Here is a 22,697-nt window from a genome sequence, read left to right as displayed (position 1 = left end):
GTAGGAAGCATTGCCAGAAGAAGAAGTATGCAAGCTGAGATCTGAAGGAAAGGTGGGTTATCTAAGTAAGAGGATGAGAAAATCAGTCCAAGGGAAAATATAACATAAACAAAGGCCTTGAGTCAAAAAGAATATCATGTCTTTAGGAAAATACAAATAAATTTTATGGCGCAAGAAAAGCATTTGAAAGGGGAACAATAGGAGCCAGAGAAACAAACTGGGGCAAATTTATGAAAGGATTCATTAGCCACATTAAAGACTTGTTAACCGAATCTCCTTTCATTGAAGTTTACCAGTGTTCTCCTTGATAATTTCTGTCCATATTATCAGGTTCAGCTAAAACTTGACTTCCCTAAACAAAGTTTTTTGGGGCCTTGAAGTCATGAGGGCACATGATACAGAATTGCACTGTTTCTCAGCTCCCTAGGATTCTCCCTTAGAATTTAAGTGAATTAGATACGAATGATAGATGTCTCTTCTATTAGGACATAAGCTCTTTAAGGCAGTGTTTTGTTTGCCACAATTTTAGTATTATTCCACACAGTAACTTGCTTATAAATGGCCCTCAACAAATAACTGTTGGGTGCTGAAAGGAAGGGGTTTGCTCTTTAACATACAGATATTTAAGCTTATTTTTGCTTTGAAAAGGTCACCATTCTGTGGGAAATGGCCTGAAGAAAAAGGACAAGACAGAATGTAACAGAATAAGTTAATAGGAAATATGTATTCATAGCCAGATGATGTCCTGAGTGCCTATTTTTTTTCTTTCTTCTTTTAGTCTCTGTAATATCACAACTCTGTAAAGTAGATCATTATTTTCATTTAAATCAGTTTAAGATTTTAAATCCTAAGCTTAGGAAATTGCTTAAGATCACAGAGTGTATGAACTGGTTACCTTAAGAGTCCACAAATTGTCACAGGGACTAGAGACAGACAGGGCTGGAAAGGTAGACAAGCCAGAATGCACAGGTTTATTTCTGTAAGTCAGGTTCATTCTCAAAACAATGAGAACCAAATGAAGAATTTTTACCAAGACAGCATAACAATCAAATGAGTCCTTGAACAAAACACTGTAAAAGAAAACTGGTGAATGAACTTGAAGAGAGTGGCAGAAACCAGTACAAGAAGACAGAAAATTGATTCAATTATCCCTGGGCAAAGGAGGTCAATATCCTGGACCATAATCATGGTAGTATATGTGGGAAATAGTGGATGGTTAGAGAAAATATGTAAATATCCAAGGCAATGGACAGGTCACTCTGAAGAAAGGAAAGGTGGTTATGGGAACAAAGCTTATCTCAGAAAAACAGAACATTTTTGTTTTTTTTTTTTTTTCCTGAAAGAAAGGAGAAAAGGTTTGGTACATATTCAAGGAAGTAAGAATGTTGTGGCAGAAAAGTGAAGAAATTGTGTGGATTTTATTTACTCTGTGAAACAGGTAAGGCATCTTCTGAAAGTGAAGGGCAGATAAGATTCACTGTAAATCTTGGGTCAAGAACAGGAATAAAACTGTTTCAAACATTTTGCTTAATTGACTTTATGATGATGGGATAAGAAAATAACAGATATTTCCTGAAGGACAATAAGAGATATATCCAAGCGATTCTATATACCATTCCTCATGGAATATTCAGAATCATGCTGCTACTAAGTCTCTTCAGGCATGTCTGTCCCTTTGTGACCCTATGGACAGTAGCCTGCCAGGCTCCTCTGCCCACGGGATTTTCCAGGCAAGAATACTGGAGTGGGTGGCCATGCCCTCCTCCAGGAGATCTTCCCAACCCAGGAATCAAATCCACATCTCTTACATCTCCTGCATTGGTAGGCAAGTTCTTTACCGCTAGTGCCACCTGGGAAAATATGTCAATTCTTGTATTTAATTTTAATTAATAAAGTCACAATCAAAATGTCAATAGGACTATAATCCTAGATACAGGAAAACAAAAAGATCTAAATTTATACAGAAAACAAAGTTTCAAAAATATGATACTACTTTATTGGATTTAAAACATTATAAAGCAATATTAAGTAAAGCATGGGTAAAATAAAATATAATAAAGTATACAGAATAGGTTATATATGTATAGGTATATATATTATACTATTAAAAATATATGTGTGTGAATTTAATATATGTTTACAAACAACACAAATGAATGCTGAAAATTGATTTTTCAATACATGGTTTTATAGTAGCTGCATTGAAAACAGGCACTTTGGAAAATAAATTTTAATTTAATTATTTAATTCCTATTTAATTCCTAACACTGAAATAAATTCAAAATGAATGGCCTATAGATGTACACAAAAATTATTTGTGAACAAAAAATAAAGAAAATTAAAAACATTGGGGGGTGGCTAATTTTCTAAATATGGCTTAACACCTAGAAAGTATAAAAAGTTTAATGTATTTTGCCAGGCAAAATTAAAAACCACCTTAATGGCAAAATAAAAACATAAACTGTGTCAAAAGAAAAAACTTAGAAAAGTAATGTTGCTGCACACATCAGAGGTGAGAGGTAATCTCCTTAATATATAAAATACTCACTGAAATTAATATTTCCAAAAATAACAAATATTTTAGAAAAAATGGATAAAGGACACGAACAGTTCACTTAAATGAAAATATAAATAATCCTTAAATATACAAAAAGGTACATAATGTTACTTATGCCAGTCAGAACAGAAACAGAAGTTACAAATATATGACACTTTACCTACTAAATTGTACTGAAATTGTGTAGGAAAATGGAAACATTATTATTGATGGGAATATAATTTAGTACATCAATGGAGAGAACATCGACAATGTCAAATTTTTAAATGTATGTATTCTACTCAGGATTTATTATAAAAGTATATTTTTATATTGATTATTATAGATGAGCACATATACACATGCAAAAATGTTATTTTAGTATTTTGTAACAAAACAAAAATTTTTATATTGTAGTAAGACAATGGAAACAGGCTAACTGACCATCATAATCATAAATAAATTATGGCATATTATAGAATGGAATACAGTAAATCCCCATTATATGAACAAGTTCTGCTCCAAGAAAGCATTCCTAAGTCCAAATGGTTCATAAGTCCAACAAAGTTTGACTAGGTACCCAACTAACAAAATTGGCTATATACTACTGTACTGTAATAGGCTTATAATACTTTTTACACAAATACATTAAAAAAAAAAACTAAAGCATTTTTTTTTTATGTTACAACATAGTACCTTGAAAACTACAGTAAAAGAGCTGGCACAAGGGGGCAGTTTTGCATCTTTGAGAGTTCACAACATGAAGGTTTGTATATGGGGACTTACTGTACCAAAATACTGTCTCTTCAAAAATGAGACAGATATATAAAAAGCTCTAAGTAGCTTTTAAGAGAAAATTATCTTGTATACATTGTACTCGTATTTGTGTAAAAATTTTCCCCATACATTTTATTCATTCATCTATCCCTCCATCCATCCATTCACGTATCTTTGTAGAAGAATGGGTAGTCAAGAGACCCACCTCAAAACAAAGGACACATACAGACTGAAAGTGAAGGGCTGGAAAAAAATGTATTTCACGCAAATAGAGACAAAAAGAAAGCAGGAGTAGCAATACTCATATCAGATAAAATAGACTTTGAAATAAAGGCCATGAAAAGAGACAAAGGACACTACATAATGATCAAAGGATCAATCCAAGAAGAAGATAAAATAACTATAAATAGATATGCAACCAACATAGGGGCACCACAATATGTAAGGTAAATGCTAACAAGTATGAAAGGGGAAATTAACAGTAACACAGTAATAGTAGGAGACTTTAATATCCCACTCACACCTATGCATAGATCAACTAAACAGAAAATTAGCAAGGAAAAAAAAACTTTAAATCATACAATGGACCAGTCAGACCTAATTAATATCTATAGGACATTTCACCCCAAAACAATGAATTTCACCTTTTTCTAAAGTGCACACGGAACCTTCTCCAGGATAGATCACATCCCGGGCTATAAATCTAGACTTGGTAGATTTTATTAAAAAACTGAAATCATTCCAAGCATCTTTTCTGATCACAATGCAGTAAGATTAGCTGTCAACTACAGGGAAAAAAAAAAAAAAACTATTAAAAATACAAAAATATGGAGGCTAAACAACACACTTCTGAATAACCAACAAATCACAGAGGAAATCAAGAAAGAAATCAAAATATGCATAGAAACAAAGGAAAATGAAAACACAACAACCCAAAACCTATGGAATTCAGTAAAAGCAGTGCTAAGGGGAAGGTTCATAACAATACAAGCTTAACTAAAAACAAGAGAAAAATCAAATAAATAGCCTAACTCTACACCTAAAGCAACTAGAAAAAGAAGAAATGAAGAACCCCAGGGTTAGTAGAAGGAAAGATATCATAAAAATGTTGGCAGAAATAAAAGAAAACAAAACAAAAGAGACCATAGCAAAAATCAACAAAGCTAAAAGCTGGTTCTTTGAGAAGATAAATAAAATAGACAAACCATTAGCCAGACTCATCAAGAAAAAAAGGGAGAAGAATCAAATCAACAAAATTAGAAATGAAAATGGAGAAATCACAACAGACAACACAGAAATACAAAGGATCATAACAGACTACTATCAGCAACTATATGCCAATAAAATGGATAACTTGGAAGAAACGGACAAATTCTTAGAAAAGTACAACTTTCCAAAACTGAACCAGGAAGAAACAGAAAATCTTAACAGACCCATCACAAGCACAGAAATTGAAACTGTAATCAGAAATCTTCCAGCAAACTAAAGCCCAGGTCCAGACAGCTTCACAGGTGAATTCTACCAAAAATTTAAAGAAGAGCTAACACCTATTTTACTCAAACTCTTCCAGAAAATTGCAGAGGAAGGTAAACTTCCAAACTCATTCTATGAGGCCACCATCAACCTAATACCAAAACCAGACAAAGATGCCACAAAAAAAAATAAAATTACAGGTCAATATCACTGATAAACATAGATACAAAAATCCTTAACAAAATTCTAACAAAGAGAATCCAACTAAAAAAGATCATACATCATGACCAAGTGGGTTTTATCCCAGGAATGCAAGGATTCTTCAATATTCACAAATCAATCAATGTGATACACTGCATTAATAAACTGAAATATAAAAACCATATGATTATCTCAATAGATGCAGAGAAAGCCTCTGACAAAATTCAACATCCATTTATGATAAAAACCCTCCAAAAAGCAGGAATAGAAGGAACATTCCTCAACATAATAAAAGCCATAGATGATAAACCCACAGCAAACATTATCCTCAATGGTGAAAAATTGAAAGCATTTCCCCTAAAATCAGAAACAAGACAAGGGTGTCCAGTCTCACCACTACTATTCAACATAGTTTTGGAAGTTTTAGCCACAGCAATCAGAGAAGAAAAAGAAATAAAAGGAATTCAGATTGGAAAAGAAGAATTAAAACTCTCACTGTTTGCAGATGATATGATCCTCTACATAGAAAACCCTAAAGACTCCACCAGAAAATTACTAGAGCTAATCAATGAATATAGTAAAGTTGCAGGATATAAAATTAACACACAGAAATCCCTTGCATTCCTATACACTAACAATGAGAAAACAGAAAGAGAAATTAAGGAAACAATCCCATTCACCATTGCAATGAAAAGAATAAAATACTTAGGATTAAATCTACTTAAAGAAACAAAAGACCTATATTCAGAAAACTATAAAACACTGATGAAAGAAATCGAAGAGGACACAAATAGATGGAGAAATATACCATATTCATGGATTGGAAGAATCAATATAGTGAAAATGAGTATAATACCCAGGGCAATCTATAGATTCAATATAATCCCTATCAAGCTACCAATGATAATTTTCAGAGAACTTGAACAAATAATTTCACAATTTGTATGGAAATACAAAAAACCTCGAATAGCCAAAGCAATCTTGAGAAAGAAGAATGGAACTGGAGGAATCAACCCGCATGACTCAGACTATAGTACAAAGCTACAGTCATCAAGACAGCATGGTACCGGCACAAAGACAGAAATATAGATCAGTGGAACAAAATAGAAAGCCCAGAGATAAATCCACACACCTATGGACACCTTATCTTTGACAAAGGAGGCAAGAATATACAATGGAGAAGAGACAATCTCTTTAACAATTGGTGATGGGAAAACTGGTCAACCACCTGTAAAAGAATGAAACTAGAACACTTTCTAACACCATACACAAAAATAAACTAAAAATGGATTAAAGATCTAAATGTAAGACCAGAAACTATAAAACTCCTAGAGGAAAATATAGGCAAAACACTCTCTGACATAAATCACAGCAGGATCCTCTATGACTCACCTCCCAGAATAATGGAAATAAAAGCAAAAATAAATAAATGGGACCTAATTAAAATTAAAAGCTTTTGCAAAATGAAGGAAACTATAAGCAAGGTGAAAGACAGCCTTCAGAATGGGAGAAAATAATAACAAATGAAGGAACTAACAAAGAATTAATCTCAAAAATATGCAAGCAAATCCTGCAGCTCAATTCCAGAAAAATAAACGACCCAGTCAAAAAATGATCCAAAGAACTAAACAGACATTTCTCCAAAGAAGACATACAGATGGCTAACAAACACATGAAAAGATGCTCAGCATCACTCATTATCAGAGAAATGCAGATCAAAACCACAGTGAGATACCATCTCATGCCAGTCAGAGTGGCTGCTATCAAAAAGTCTACAAGCAATAAATGCTGGAGAGGGTGTGGAGAAAAGGGAACACTCTTACACTGTTGGTGGGAATGCAAACTAGTACAGCCACTATGGAGAACAGTCTGGAGATTCCTTAAGAAACTGGAAATAGATCTGTCATACTACTACTACTACTACTAAGTCGCTTCAGTCGTGTCCGACTCTGTGCGACCCCATAGACAGCAGCCCACCAGGCTCCCCCGTCCCTGGGATTCTCCAGGCAAGAACACTGGAGTGGGTTGCCATTTCCTCCTCCAGTGTTCCTTTAAAATTGGAGGAAGTTACAGTTCAGTACACACAGGCAAAGTCGTATCCAACTCTTTGTGACCCCATGGACTGTAGCCCACCAGGCTCCTCTGTCCGTGGAATTCTCTAGGCAAGAATACTGGAGTAGGTCATATGACCCAGCAATCCCACTGCTGGGCATACACACCGAGGAAACCAGAATTGAAAGAGACACATGTACCCCAATGTTCATCGCATCGCTGTTTTTAACAGCCAGGACATGGAAGCAACCTAGAGGTCCATCGGCAGACAAATGGATAAGAAAGCTGTGGTACATATACACAATGGAATATTACTCAGCTATTAAAAAGAACACATTTGAATTAGTTCTAATGAGGTGGATGAAACTGGAGCCTATTATATACAGAGTGAAGTAAGTCAGAAAGAAAACGGCCAATACAGTATACTAACACATACATATGAAATTTAGAAACATGGGAACAATGACCCTATATACAAGACAGCAAAAGAGACACAGATGTAAAGAACAGACTTTTGGACTCTGCAGGAGAAGGTGGGTGGGATGATTTAAGAGAATAGCATCGAAACATGTATACTATCATATGTGAAATAGACCACCAGTTCAGGTTTGATGCATAAGACAGGGTGCTCAAGGATGGTGCACTGGGATGACCCTGAGGGATGGGATGGGGAGGGAGGTGGGAGGAGGGGTCAGGATGGGGAACACATATACACCAATGGCATGGCAAAAACCACTACAATATTCTAACGTAATTAGCCTCTGATTAAAATAAGTAAATTAATTTAAAAAACCTCCCTATTATTTTCAGAATAAAATTTAGACTCCTTAAAAAAAAAAAAAGAATGGGTAGGGAACACAAGAAACTTAATATTCTTACTTACAGGGAGAAAAAAATGATGCTTGAGAGATAAACGGTAGAAGATGGATTCATTTCCTCCTAAACTTTATTCTATTTTAGAAACATATTTTCCCAAATATCAAAGTGGACTTTGCTCTCTAGAAGGTTTTTTAAAATAAACTAACTTCTAATTCAAACACATGAAATGTTTAATATTTGGCTGAAAAACTTTTGCACTTAATGATATATGGCTTAGAATATTTGGCATTATCATTTAAGCTCAAGTTCACAGAATTTTTCATCTTTTTGCTTTGGTCAAGATGTTTGCAGAAAGGGATGGAGCAATAAAGTAAGGAAAATTTAAAGAGTATTTTTAATAAAGGGATGTTTTGAAAAGGAACTAGCAAGGTGTTGAGAAATCTTAGGGACAGTGTAGTACTGTGTACTAGAAATAGCAGGCTTAAGTTACCTTCCTTAGATTAAAAGTCAAGGGAAGAATGTATTATCAGACAATAGAGATGGAAGACTGTCTACAGAGAGTGTTTCAGTTCAGTTCAGTTCAGTCACTCAGTCGTGTCCAACTCTTTGCGACCCCAAGAATCGCAGCATGCCAGGCCTCCCTGACCATCACCAACACCCGGACTTCACTCAGACTCATGTCCATCCAGTCAGTGATGCCATCCAGCCATCTCATCCTCTGTCATCCCCTTCTCCTCCTGCCCCCAATCCCTCCCAGCATCAGAGTCTTTTCCAATGAGTCAACTCTTCGCATGAAGTGGCCAAAGTACTGGAGTTTCAGCTTTAGCATCATTCCTTCCAAAGAAATCCCAGGGTTGATCTCCTTCAGAATGGACTGGTTGGATCTTCTTGCAGTCCAAGGGACTCTCAAGAGTCTTCTCCAACATCACAGTTCAAAAGCATCAGTTCTTCAGTGCTCAGCCTTCTTCACAGTCCACCTCTCACATCCATACATGACCACTGGAAAAACCATAGCCTTGACTAGACGGACCTTAGTCAGCAAAGTAATGTCTCTGCTTTTGAATATGCTATCTAGGTTGGACATAACTTTTCCTCCAAGGAGTAAGCATCTGTGGAAAATTCTTCAAGGGATGGGAATACCAGACCACCTGACCTGCCTCTTGAGAAATCTGTATGCAGGTCAGGAAGCAACAGTTAGAACTGGACATGGAACAACAGACTGGTTCCAAATAGGAAAAGGAGTATATCAAGGCTGTATATTGTCACCCTGGTTATTTAACTTATATGCAGAGTACATCATGAGAAATGCTTGACTAGAAGAAACACAAGCTGGAATCAAGATTGCCAGGAGAAATATCAATAACCTCTGATATGCAGATGATACCACCCTTATGGAAGAAAGTAAAGAGGAACTAAAAAGCCTCTTGATGAAAGTGAAAGAGGAGAGTGAAAAAGTTGGCTTAAAGCTCAACATTCAGAAGATGAAGATCATGGCATCCGGTCCCATCACTTCATGGGAAATAGATGGGGAAACAGTGGAAACAGTGTCAGAGAGTGTTTCAGTAGGAGGTAAACACCATTTATCAAGTAGCATAACCATATCGCAGCAACTCTTTGAGGAAGGAGCTGGGAGAATAAAGCATTCAGCATCTTTCCTTCTTCTAGGCCCTTGCTAGTAGTATTTACCAAATGGCTAACCAACACACAAATAAATCCATTGGTACAGCAAGCCTCCTTGGCACCAAGAAAGAGAGAGAGAGAGATGGGAAAAGGACATAGAATGAAAATGGATGGTATTACGCACAAAAGACCCTGCACACAATTACCTTCCCTCCATCCCGCCTCCTTTCTCTCTCCCTCTCAATCTCTGTTTCTCTCCCTCCCAAGAAATTTCTCTCTCTCTTCCCTCCACACTCTCTGCCTCTGTCTTATATCTCCTCTTTCCCTTCCCCTTTAATTGGTCATGGTATATATTCCAGGCAGCATAATCACATTTTTATATTTTAGGTATAACATCTGAATTTTCACAATAACAAAATCAGAATTGTGTTAATATTTTTTCTTTTGTTTGTATCACCTTCAAAATGTATACAACAATAGTAATTACATTGACATGAACAATATGAGTTTTCACTGTGCAGCTCCACTTATATGTGGATTTTTTTCTAATAAATGCTGTAAGTACTATAGCAGTATACGATCCTTGGTTGGTTGAATCCGTGTGTGGTACAGTGTACATTGTACACCACTGTACAATTGTCACACCATAATCAAATCACCCAAAGTCCATGTTTACTTTGTGGTTCATTCTTGGTTTTGTACATTCTGTGGGCTTGAACAAATACATAATGACATATATCTGTCATTGTAATATTAAATAGGGCATATTCACCCCTGAATATCCTCTGCTGTGCCTGTTCATCCTTTCTCACTCCTTTGGCCAACACTGGGTTTTTTTTGTTTGTTTTTTCCCCTTATCTCTGTAGTTTGACCTTTTACAGTATGTCAAATAGTGGAATCACAATATGTAGCCCTTTCACCTTGGCTTCTTTGACTTAGTAATATGCATTTAAGATTCCTCCTTTTCTTTCCATGGATTGACTCCATAGCTTCATTTTAGTGCTGAATAATATTCTATTCTCTGGATTTTTCATAGTTTATCCACTTTTCTGCTGAAGGATCACTTGATTGCTTCCAAAGTTCTGGCAAATATGAAAAAAAAAAAAGCCTGTTAAGTAATTGTGTGCAGGTTTTTGTGTGCATGTAGTTTTTCAGCTCCTTTGGATAAGTCTCAGGGATAAGTCACAGTACTGCATCATATGTTGTTCAGTTGCTAAGTCGTGTCCAGCTCTTTGTGACCCCATGAACGGCAGCACACCAGGCTTCTCCGTCCTTCACTATCTTCTGGAGTTTGTTTAAGCTCATGTCCATTGAGTAACTGATGCTATCCAACAGCCTCATCCTCTGTTGCCCCCTTCTCTTCCTGCTTTCAATCTTTCCCAGCATCAGGGTCTTTTCAAATGAGTCAGTTCTTTGAATCAGATGGCCAAAGATTGGAGTTTCAGCTTCAGCATCAGTCCTTCCAATGTATATTCAGAGTTGATTTCCTTTAGAATTGACTGCTTTGATCCCTTGCCATCCAAGGAACTCTTAAGAGTCTTCTCCTGCACCACAATTCAAAAGCATCAGTTCTTCAGCTCTCATCCTTCTTTTTGGTCCAACTGTCACAAACATACATGACTACTGGAAAAACATAGCTTTGACTAACAGACCTTTGTCAACAAAGTGATATCCCTGCTTTTTAATATGCTGTCTAGGTTCGTCAATAGTTTTTCTTCCAAGGAGCAAGAGGTGTTTTAATTTCATGACTGCAGTCACTGTCCAAGGTGATTTTTGAGCCCAAGAAAATAAAATCTGTCATTGTTTTCACTTTTCCCCATCTATTTGCCATAAAGTGATTGGACCAGATGCCATGATCTTAGTTTTTTGAATGTTGAGTTTTAAGCCAGCTTTTTCACTGTACTGTTTCACCTCATCAAGAGGCTCTTTAGTTCCTTTTCACTTTATGCCATTAGGGTAGTATAGTCAGCATATCTGAGGTTATTGATATTTCTTCTGACAACCTTCAATCCAGTTTGGATTCATCCAGCCCAGCATTTGCATAATGTACTCTGCATAGAAGTTAAATAGCAGTGTGACTATATATAGCTTTGATATACTCTTTTCCCCATTTTCCATTGCTCCATGTCCAGTTCTAACTGTTGCTTCTTGTCCTGCACACAAGTTTCTCAGGAGGTAGGTAAGGTGACGTCTGGTATTCCCATCACTAGAATTTTCCACAGTTTGCTGTGATACATACAGTCAAAGGGTTTAGCATAGTCAATGAAGCAAAAGTAGATGTTATCTTGGAATTATCTTGTTTTTTTTCTGTGATCCAAGAGATGTTGCCAATTTGATCTCTATTTTCTCAGTCTTTTTTAAATCCACCTTGTACATCTGGAAGTTCTCAGTTCATGTACTGTTGAAACCTAGCTTAAAGGATTTTGAGCATTTGTTTACTAGCATGTGAAATGAGTGCAGTTGTATAGTAGTTTGAACATTCTTTGGCATAGCCTTTTTTGGGGATTGGAATGAAAACTGACCTTTTTCAATCCTGTCGCGACAGCTGAGTTTCCCAATTTGTTTGTATATTGAGTGCAATACTTTAACAGTATCATCTTGTAATTGTATGTTTTGTAGAAAATAGCTACTAATTGTCTTCTAATTTTACCTCTCTCACAGCAGTAAATGAGAGTTCCTCTTGCTTCACACTCTCCTCACATTTGGCGCTGTTAGTATTCCACAGTTTGACCACACTGATAGGTGTGTAGTAGTGTCTTATTGACCTGTGAATTTCCATTTCACTGATGATATATTATGTAGAACATCTTCTCATATTTGTATTTACTATCAATATATCTCCTTTTATGAGATGTCAAGATATTTTGCATATTTTTAAAACTGTTTATGAGTTTTAAAATTTCATATATTTTGGATAACAGTTCTTTATCAGATGTGCCTTTTGCAAATATTTTTTCTCAGTATATGTCTTTAATGTATCATACCTTTAGTGGTGTATTTTAAAAATCCTCACTGTACTCATGGTCATTTAGATTTTCTTCTGTGTTATCTTCTAGGTGTTTTCACACTTTTATGCTTTACATTTTGGTCTGTGATCTGTTTTGACTTAATTTATGTGAAGGGTGGAAGGTCTGTATATACATTTGTGGTTTTGCAAGTGGTTGTCCAGTTGTTTCAACACTGAAGAGACTATCTTTTCTCTATTTTATTACCAATGCTCCTTTGTCAACAATCAGTTGTGCTATTTATGTGGGTCTACTTCTGGATTCTGGATTCTCTTCTTTTGATCTATTTGTCTATTATCTTGTTAATACCACACTGTCTTACTGTAGGATTATATTTAGTCTTCAAATTGGGTAGGGTCAGTCCCCCAATTTGTTTTTCCTCCTTAATCTTGTTTTGGCAATTGTAAATATTTTGACTATTTAAACTTAAGGATCATTTTGCAACATTTTTTCAACATCCACAGAGTAGCATTCTGAGATTTTGATTGATATTATAATAAATCCTTGGATTGCGTTGGCAAGAACTGACATCTTGATATTGAGTGTTCTTATCCATAAGCATGGAATATCTCTTCATTTAGTTAGTTCTTTGATTTTGTTCATCAGATTTTTGTAGTTTTCTTCATATAGATTTTACACATAGCTTGTAGGATTAACCCTAAGTAAATTTTGGAAGTGCTATTGTAAATGGTGCTGTGTTTCAAAAATAATACTAATTCCACTTGTTTATTGTTAGTATATCTTATAATTTTAGTTCCTTCACTGTTCAGGTCTCTCTCAATCTCAACTTTTTGAGTCAGATATTTTCATATGTTATATCAGTTGGGGTCCAGTTGAGAGACAAATCTCATCAGTTACTTGAACAAAGGAATGTGGTGTAAAGAATGACTAACTATTAATAGCTAAAATATGAGTAATTACCAAAAACAGTAAAAGAATATTCTAAAGCATGAAACACAGCAAAGCTAGAGGCAGGAGGAGAAGGGAGTGACAGAGGATGAGGCTGGTTACTCCATCTTAACTGGAATTAAAGTCACTTAGCCATTTAAAAAACAATCAATACCTTTCAAACTTTCAGATGTTAAAAAACTTAGATTAGGATTTAAAATTTTCATATGTGGTCTTGTTTTCTATTACACTTAATTTTCAATATTTATATACCTATTTTTTATTAAAATGATGCTATTTGATTATTAATAAAGTAAAACACCCATTTATGGTTAAGTAATCTCTTTTTCTTTTGAACAAGGAAACTCCGTATTAGACTTTGATCAGGACTCATGTATTTTGCTGTGATAATTTAGTCAATGAATATTTTATAGTTAAATTACAGAGAAACCTTGAGGAGTTGTCTGTTCACAGGAGGGTAAATTCTATTAAAAGCCATTGGAAATACACTGGATTCGAAAAGCAGACATGCGCTTATGAGACAGGGATAAGGAGTATAAGAACATCAAGATTTTCTGACTTTCCCTGGTTATCATCTTGTCTTTCCTTCACCATAAGGATCAGCAGTGAAAAGCTTAAGTGGAAAATTCTGAAGTAATTGTCTTCAGGAGCAGCTACATGGGTGGGCTGAAGGTTGGGTGTCTAGGTAGATTTTTGTCTATCACTGAAGCAAAACCTAGCAGATAAATCCCTGAAAGGCAGATCTGGGCAAGGGCAGTTCCTAAAGAAGTAGAAATCAAGTTGAGTACTTGAAGCAAAGAAGAAAGCAAAATACAAAACAATAGGCAGAGTCTGAACAGAAGACCTAGGGTTACACATTGGAAAACTCTCCATGAGGTTTACTCATTAATCACTAGCCCAGAAATGACTGGTTCTTTCTTAACATATTTACTTTGGGGAGATTAAAAAGAAACTTCAGGGTGCATGAGGAGAATGAATGAAAGAGGGAGGAAAGAATGTCACTAATTTCAAAGATATTAGATTATTCTAAAGCTTTTTTTTTATTACTAGATTTCTTCGGCCACATTATTTGAGATTATGCATGGCTTGTCCCAAAGAATGCTAAAGTAGTACAAAATCAAGGAGATGGTTTGGCTTTTATAAAATCAAATACATTTTACTTATACTTACAAAGACATTGTTTAAAGTAACACCTGAAACCACTGGATCAATTTATTGGTTAATATTAAGGAAAAAGAAAGACATAAACACGTTTTGTTTTGTTTTTTTTTTTCCTGAAAAGCCTCCAGTCCAGATAGTAAAGTTAAAGTTGTATATTTTTTAGAGGAATGCCTTTCCTTCTGTACAATACACAAAATACTGTTCCTTGGAAGGCTCTGTAACGTTTATCTAGCTTCTCAAATCTGCCCAAGGTAACAATGGCAATTCTGCCACCCTCATCTAAGCTGTCATTTTCCTTTTTCTAGACATTGTAAATAGTATCTTTTTTCTTCCATTACATGCCTATCACTCATTGCTTGATTTAAGAAAGGGTTATACGTTTGTACCTAATTTCCTACTCTATTAATTTACCGAAATCTTCGTTAAATCCTCTTATGGGCTGACTTGTGTACCCTAAAATTTGTAAGTTGACGTGTTAACCTCCAGGACTTTGGAATGTGACTGTACAAAGGGAGAGTACCTTTTAAGAGATAATGAAGGTGAAATAAATTCACCTTACTGTGCACCCAACACAACTGGTGTCCTCATAAGAGAAGACTAGGACACAGACACAGAGGAAAGACCACGTAAAATCTAAGGCAGTCATCTGCAACCAAGGAGAGACACTCTCAGAAGAAACAATTAGGCACACGTCTTAAACTCAGACACCTATTCTCCAAAACTATGAAGAAACACGTTTCTGTTTTTAAACTATCTAGTCTGCATTACTTTATTATGGCAGCCCTGGCAAGCTAAAACAAATTCTTATTGTTTTTTATTCAGCTTCTTTACTGTCTAGGTTTCCATCTTATCATCTATAAATCCTTTCAATTTTTATGCTTATTATTTATTCCACATATCTATTTGCACTGGCTAGTATTATCAGAACAATGTTTAATATAAGTAATATTAGTGTTTACACTTCTATTTACTTTGTTATAATGGGATACATCTAGTACTTCATTACTGAATATTAATATTGCTGGCCTTAGACTTCTTATAGGCATTCTTCTAATATATTATGCATGTCCCCTCACTATGATTTTTTCCCTAAATCAGGAAATATATTTTATCACACATCTTTTGCATTTTAGGGAACACCATTAAATTACTGTCCTTTAACCTATAAATATTATATCAATAGATTCCTAATATTACACTACTTTTACAACTTGGAATAAACCATACTTAACATTCAACTGGCCTCTGATTTCCTGACTGGCCAAAATGTTATAACAGCAATTATATATTATTTGAAGGAAAATTAGACACAATTGTAAAACAATATGACAGTAGGTAGGATTTAGGGGTCATAGGCTCCTAAGTGCTAGGCTACTACTTTTACAAAGCATGTCCTCTGGCAAATTTCTAAGTTCCGTTCTTAGTGATTATCCTTCTTTTATTTCATACCATTTTAAAAGTTAATTTGAATAATATTTTAATTATCAATATTCCATGTACAGAGAACACAAATATTTTCTTTCATAACTCATTTTCTTTTTCTCCTTGCCTATAATCTTTCTAAACATATTTACTTTTGAAATAAAAAATTCGCTTGTTGGTTCATCCATTATGTTTTCTATTATCTATTGACATATTATCTATCTACATTTCAAATAAACAGCTCTTAAAATTAGTCATCAAGTGATAACATAGCTCTTTTCTATTTTCCAATGTATTAACAATGTTTTGTTACTTCTATTATCGAAAATAAAATTTTCAGTGGCCTAGTATATGATCAAATTTTGCAAATGTTTCATGGACTTAAAAAATTGTGTATTGCCCATATTTTCAAATCACCACTTTTGATATTTATCTTTTAGATTCATTTTGTAAACATATGTCTCCTATCTCCTATATCCTTATTTACTTTTTGCCTTCTTGATTTCAACTAATCTAATAGAAGTTTTGAAAGTTAATTTGTTGAAGCCTATAATATTATCAAATATATGGCTATCACATATTCATATACATAAATCTAACCATATTTATTAATAGTACTTCAAATAATTAAAGCTTTATTTATTTGTAAATGTGATATTCTACAATCATAAGGATTTGATTCCAAATTCAAGCTCAATTACTTAATAGTTGTATGAACCCAAGTGAGTTACCAACTTTGCTGAGCCTCAGTTTTCTCACTTATAAAATGAGATGAAACTGTAAAGCATTAAAGATAGTATACATAAAACCTTGAATCTAGTAATTGGCAGCTGCTATTACTATTCTGTCCATTTGATCTGTAATTGAATCATAGAGTGACATACTAAAATTTCCACTATCATTTTTCCTTAGTAACCACTTTATTCCTAATTGCTTGTGGTTTTGTGACTTATTGCTGCTGTAAACAATGTTTGTGATATGTCTTTGTCAGAGACATTTTTTCACAGTAACATGATTCTGTATCATTTAAACTCTTTTTCTTACTTGTGATACTATCTGCTTTTCTCACCTTCTTATTTATCTTATACATTAATAATTATCACAGAATTAGAACATTTCTAGGGTCTTCTCTGATGGCTCAGTTGGTAAGAAACAGGCTACAATGCAAGAGACCCAGGTTTGATCCCTGGGTTGGGAATGTCAAGCCACTTCTATGTTCTTGCCTGGAGGATCCTTTGGACAGAGGAGCCGGGTGCACTACAGTGGTCCATGGGATCACACAGTCGGACACAACTGAAAGACCAACACTTTCACTTTCACTTTAGGACATTTCTAAAGATTAAAACATTCATACTAAAATTTTTGTGTGATATTACTGGAGAACTGTGCTCATTGAAACGTAGTCCATATTGCTATATTAAGTATTTTTCTTGCTTTATGCTTATAATTTTTTGCCATTGCCCTTTTATCTTTTTCCAATTATGCTAAATTTCTTTTGTTTTTTCTTAAATCATTTGAAGAAATAATTATCATTTTTAATTTCAGTGGTGAATAATTTTTCTTCAGTAATTCAAATTTTAGTATTATCAAATTATTGAGGTCAAGATCAAATCCATTTTGGTTACATTTCATGAGGGATGAGCAAGTCTCCAAATTGTCCTTTTATTCCTCGTTTGTGTATGCATGCCTAGTCACTCAGTCATGTTTGACTTCAGCCCATCAGGCTCCTCTGTCCATAGGATTTTCCAGGCAAGAATACTGGAGTGGATAGCCATTCCCTTCTCTAAAGGATCTTTCTGTCCCAAGGGTCAAACCCAGGTCCCCTGCTTTGAAGGTGGATTCTATACCATCTGAGCCACCAGAGAAGCCCTTTTATTTGGCAGTGGAAAGGAAAGCATGCATGGCTTCTTCCCTGACATACAAAATAAGTGAGAAAAGTAGAAAATAGCAAATGTAAGGCCAGAAAAAAGCCTTATCAGGACCCCCCAAACAGTTACGTATCAAGAAATACAAAGGGTAAGCACCCAGTTGTGTCTACAGAATAAAGCTACTTTACTCGTTAGGGGTACAAAAGGAGAATTAAAAGATGACAAATATACTTTTATCCAACATAGCTTCTCCTGTCATCTAGCATGGTTTTATATCTGCTGAAACAAATTAGAAATCAACTTTCTATTTGCCTGTGAAACAAATAGGCAAAACTTCTTTCAACCAGTTTTACTGTGTATTAATCACAGTGACATATTTGCCTCGAGGGACTACTTTTTTAATCCTGTGGTTTAGTTACCTATAAAGTTATCATAGACATTGTTTATGGAAAGTGATGATTTCACTAATCATTTGAGGCCTAGCAATCAATGAAGCTTACAAAACCAATGACAAATTAGACAAGAAAGATATTGTCTTGACAATTTTAAGAATGGGTTATTTAATTTTGAAATTATTTACCACATCAAAATTGAATTTAAATTGTTGAAAGGTACATTGTTTTCTTATTTAGAGTTGATGGATTTGGAGTGGAAACTGGGAGTTACTTGCAATAATTGACTCAGAATACACTGGGACTCAAAGAGACACCAAGTTCATGCAGTCTGAAAATCAATCCGTGGGTGAGGATGCTCCCCTTGAGGAACGCATAGCAACCTGTTCCAGTATTCTTGCCTAGAAAATCCCACAGACAGAGAAGCCTGGTGAGCTACAGTCCATAGGGTTGCAAAGAGTCGGACACAACTGAAGCGACTTAGCACACATGCAATCACTACATTGATAAGAGGTGGCAATTAAAGTTTTATTTCTTTTTGAGGTACAGAATTTTTTGTTCCAACAATAATAATTAACAACAAGCAAATATATATTTGAAAGAGATACTTGGAAAAATCAAAATAATATTTAAACGTGGCTACAAATGCTATCACTTCATGGTTGCAAATATTTGGCAAATAAAAAAAAAATTAATGGACACTAAGGAATAGATGGATGACCAACCCTGAGCATTTTTCAATCTAATGTGAACCACTCTTTCATTTAATCTTCTAAGTTAGTAAAGTGAAACTAAAATCACATTAAATTACATACTAATCAATGTTCATATTTGTTATTCTGTATTCATTCATGATCTACCATAAAGCTCTATCATAGATACTGATTTAAAGTATTTTATAAAATGACCTTATGCATGGCATTTCTGTTAATTAAAATAAGAGAAAGTAGCTTCAAAGCTTATTACTCATTTAATCTAACAGTTCAAAATCTATTTTTATAGATGTTTGAAGGAATAGAACACAAGCATAATTTAATTGTAAATGTCTTATTTGAAGAGCCAGAAAGACACTAATGCCCTTGATAAGCTTTTAAGAAAATTCTTGTCCAAACAGATGATGCTCGACCAGATGCCTACCTATTCTCTTCATAAATGGAGCTATACATGGCTCTCTGCCAGTGAAGGGGCTTGCCTTAGTCCTCCTGCTAGACTCCTTAAATAGTTTACTTCTTGATTTTTAATATGTATATACTCTGTTTAGATAGTAATTTAATACCAATGTACATTTTGATTAACAAAAAGCATTTGCATTTTAATATTTCATTATTACATAGGCTTTCTGAATAAAAAATAAAATGTAAACAAATAATTTTAACTATTTTTAGAACTGTTCTGTTTTGTGGCAAAATATTGAGATGATGTTCCATGTATACCTGTGGCTGATTCATGTTGATGTATGGCAAAAACCATCACAATTATGTAAAGTATTATCCTCTAATGTAAATTAATTAATTGAAAAACATAATTATTTCAAGGCAATGGAATAGGTTTGCTTCCATAGATTTTAGAAGTGTTCATGAAGGTGGAATGCTAAGGTTCTAATGAATTAATATACATGAAAGGGCTAACTCTACATATGATATATTAACATTACAATGTTTGTAGACCTTCATTAAACATTGTCTGTATTTTCAGATGTATTTTCTACAATATTTTTCCTAGCAAATCAATCAAACAAAAATCACAATAAACTACCAAGAAACGAAGAGGGAAAGAATCTACTTAAGTATCTTATTTTAAAAATGATATCCCAGTTCTATGCTCCACTGAAACAACTCTTACTGAAGTCAATAATGATCTCTATTTTCCCAAATCTCATAGTCTTCATTCTACTTGAATTTTCAGCACCATCAACACTAGAACATTCTTAAAACACTCTTCCCTTGGCTTTTATCATGCAATACTCTCCTCCTTTACATCTATATATCTTACTATATATTTTACTTACTATGTGTGTGTATGTTAGTCACTCAGTCATGTCCAGCTCTTTGCAAACACATGCACTGTAGCCCATGGGGGATCCTCTGTCCATGGAATTCTCCAGGCAAGAATACTGGAGTGGGTTGCCGTTTATCATACTATATATTTTACTTCTATATATCTTTCCTATCATGAACTTAATATTTACTTTGTAAGCACTTGATTTGTTTAATAAACATTAATATTTAAAAATCTTTTACCTTAAAGTCTCCCCTGTCATTATCCCATTCTTTTTCCTTCTACCATGTCATCCATGCACATAAATTTTCCCATGTACAGATAATTCGCAAATCTATATTCAAGTCCATACTTCTGCTTTGGATCTGAATTCTGTATTTATTATTTTCACATTTGGACTTGGATATCTTGGGGGGCGGGGGTGTGATTCAAAGTCAACACATCCAAAAGTGAACCTAAGAGTTCATTCAAAACACTGGTTCTCCATCAATGTTTCTTTTATCCATGAAAGGCATTGCCATTAATCTACTCATTCAGTCAGGACCCAGAAGTCAAATTGACACTTCTCTCTACTTCACCCCTATATTTAATCTATATGGGAGACCTGACAAATTCACTAAATATATAGATAAATCTCTAGTTACAGACACAGATATGCAGATCTTAAATCTGAAATGTTTACAGAGATGCATTCAGAAAAAAAAAATGGGGCTTTAACTCTCTCAAGAACAATTAAATTATAAAAGATCCAAGAGAACTAGAGTCAAGCTGCTAGGCTACTAAATGGGCTATTTAATGCTGAGGTCTCTTCCAACTTTGAAATTCTTAAATAATTTACTGATTTTGGACCACAGTGCCTTCATCTGTTATTTAAAACAAAAACAAACTCTTCTTTTACACCTTTCAAGATAGCCTAGGTTTTGGTGGGTTAAAGCACTCTAAAATCTCAGTGGCAAAAAAATGATATGGTTTATTTTCAATTTCTGCTACAAGTACATCTTAAGTGGCTGAGGCTTCTATTATGCAGCATTCATATTCTAGAGACAAGCAAATAAGGCAGCCATGATTAAGTATGATGTCTGAAAGAAACTGTGGATCAACAATGAAAAGAAAACTGTATCAGTCAACAAATATAGTGGCCCAGAAGTAACACATATCACCCCTGTTCACAACTGATCTGCCAGAATATTCACATGTCCTCCTCCCCTCATAAAAGTGTATGTGCCTAGTAGGCAAAGAGCTGGAAATATTTGCTGAACAAATATTAGTATATTACTTCTAAATATATTACTCAAAATAACTGTTATTTTTAAAAAGATGTAATAAACAAAAGATGAAACATTTAATTCTTTGTATGTATTCATTATGAACAAATCCTACTGATGCCCAAATCATTTTTTATACCTGAAATATTATACATGGGAGCCAATGATGTTTTACAACTTTAATTAAATTATAATTGTTAAAGATATTTCTATTTTTCAGCTCTTCAAATGTAAGCCTTCAGTCAGTTACCAACTCATCACCCATACAGACCTGATTACTTGAGTTTTTTGGGCTCCAAAATCACTGCAGATGGTGACTGCAGCCATGAAATTAAAAGACACTTGCTCCTTGGAAGAAAAGTGATGACCAACACAAGATAGTATATTCAAAAGCAGAGACATTACTTTGCCGACTAAGGTCCGTCTAGTCAAGGCTATGGTTTTTCCTGTGGTCATGTATGGATGTGAGAGTTGGACTGTGAAGAAGGCTGAGCACTGAAGAATTGATGCTTTTGAAGTGTGGTGTTGGAGAGACTCTTGAGAGTCCCTTGGACTGCAAGGAGATCCAACCACTCCATTCTGAAGGAGATCAACCCTGGGATTTCTTTGGAAGGAATGATGCTAAAACTAAAACTCCAGTACTTTGGCCACCTCATGCGAATAGTTGACTCATTGGAAAAGACTCTGATGCTGGGAGGGATTGGGGGCAGGAGAAGGGGACAACAGACGATGAGATGGCTGGATGGCACCACGGACTCGATGGATGTGAGTCTGAGTGAACTCCGGGAGATGGTGATGGACAGGGAGGCCTGGCGTGCTGGGATTCATGGGGTTGCAGAGTAGGCCTCGACTGAGCGACTGAACTGAACTAAACTGAACTGTCCTTAAGGAGATTTCATGAAAAGAAGAGCTTATCTAAAGAGAAAAACATCTCCCTAACTGGACATTACATACATCTATATGTAAAATGCATAACCAACAAGGACCTACTGTATAGCTCATGGGACTCTATTCAATATTACATGGCAGCCTGGATGAGAGGGGAGTTTAGAGGCTAAAGGCTACATATACGTGTAGGGCACAGTCCCTTTGATGTTCACTTGAAACTATCATAACATTGTGTGTTAATTGGCCATTTCCCATTACAAAAAGTTTTTTTTTTTTAATTTTAAAAAAAGAGAAGCATCTTCCTTAGGCTT

Source organism: Capra hircus, chromosome 7 (genome assembly GCF_001704415.2).
Source record: "Capra hircus breed San Clemente chromosome 7, ASM170441v1, whole genome shotgun sequence".
NCBI classification, from domain to species: Eukaryota; Metazoa; Chordata; class Mammalia; order Artiodactyla; family Bovidae; genus Capra; species Capra hircus.
This window is presented reverse-complemented; position numbering follows the sequence as displayed.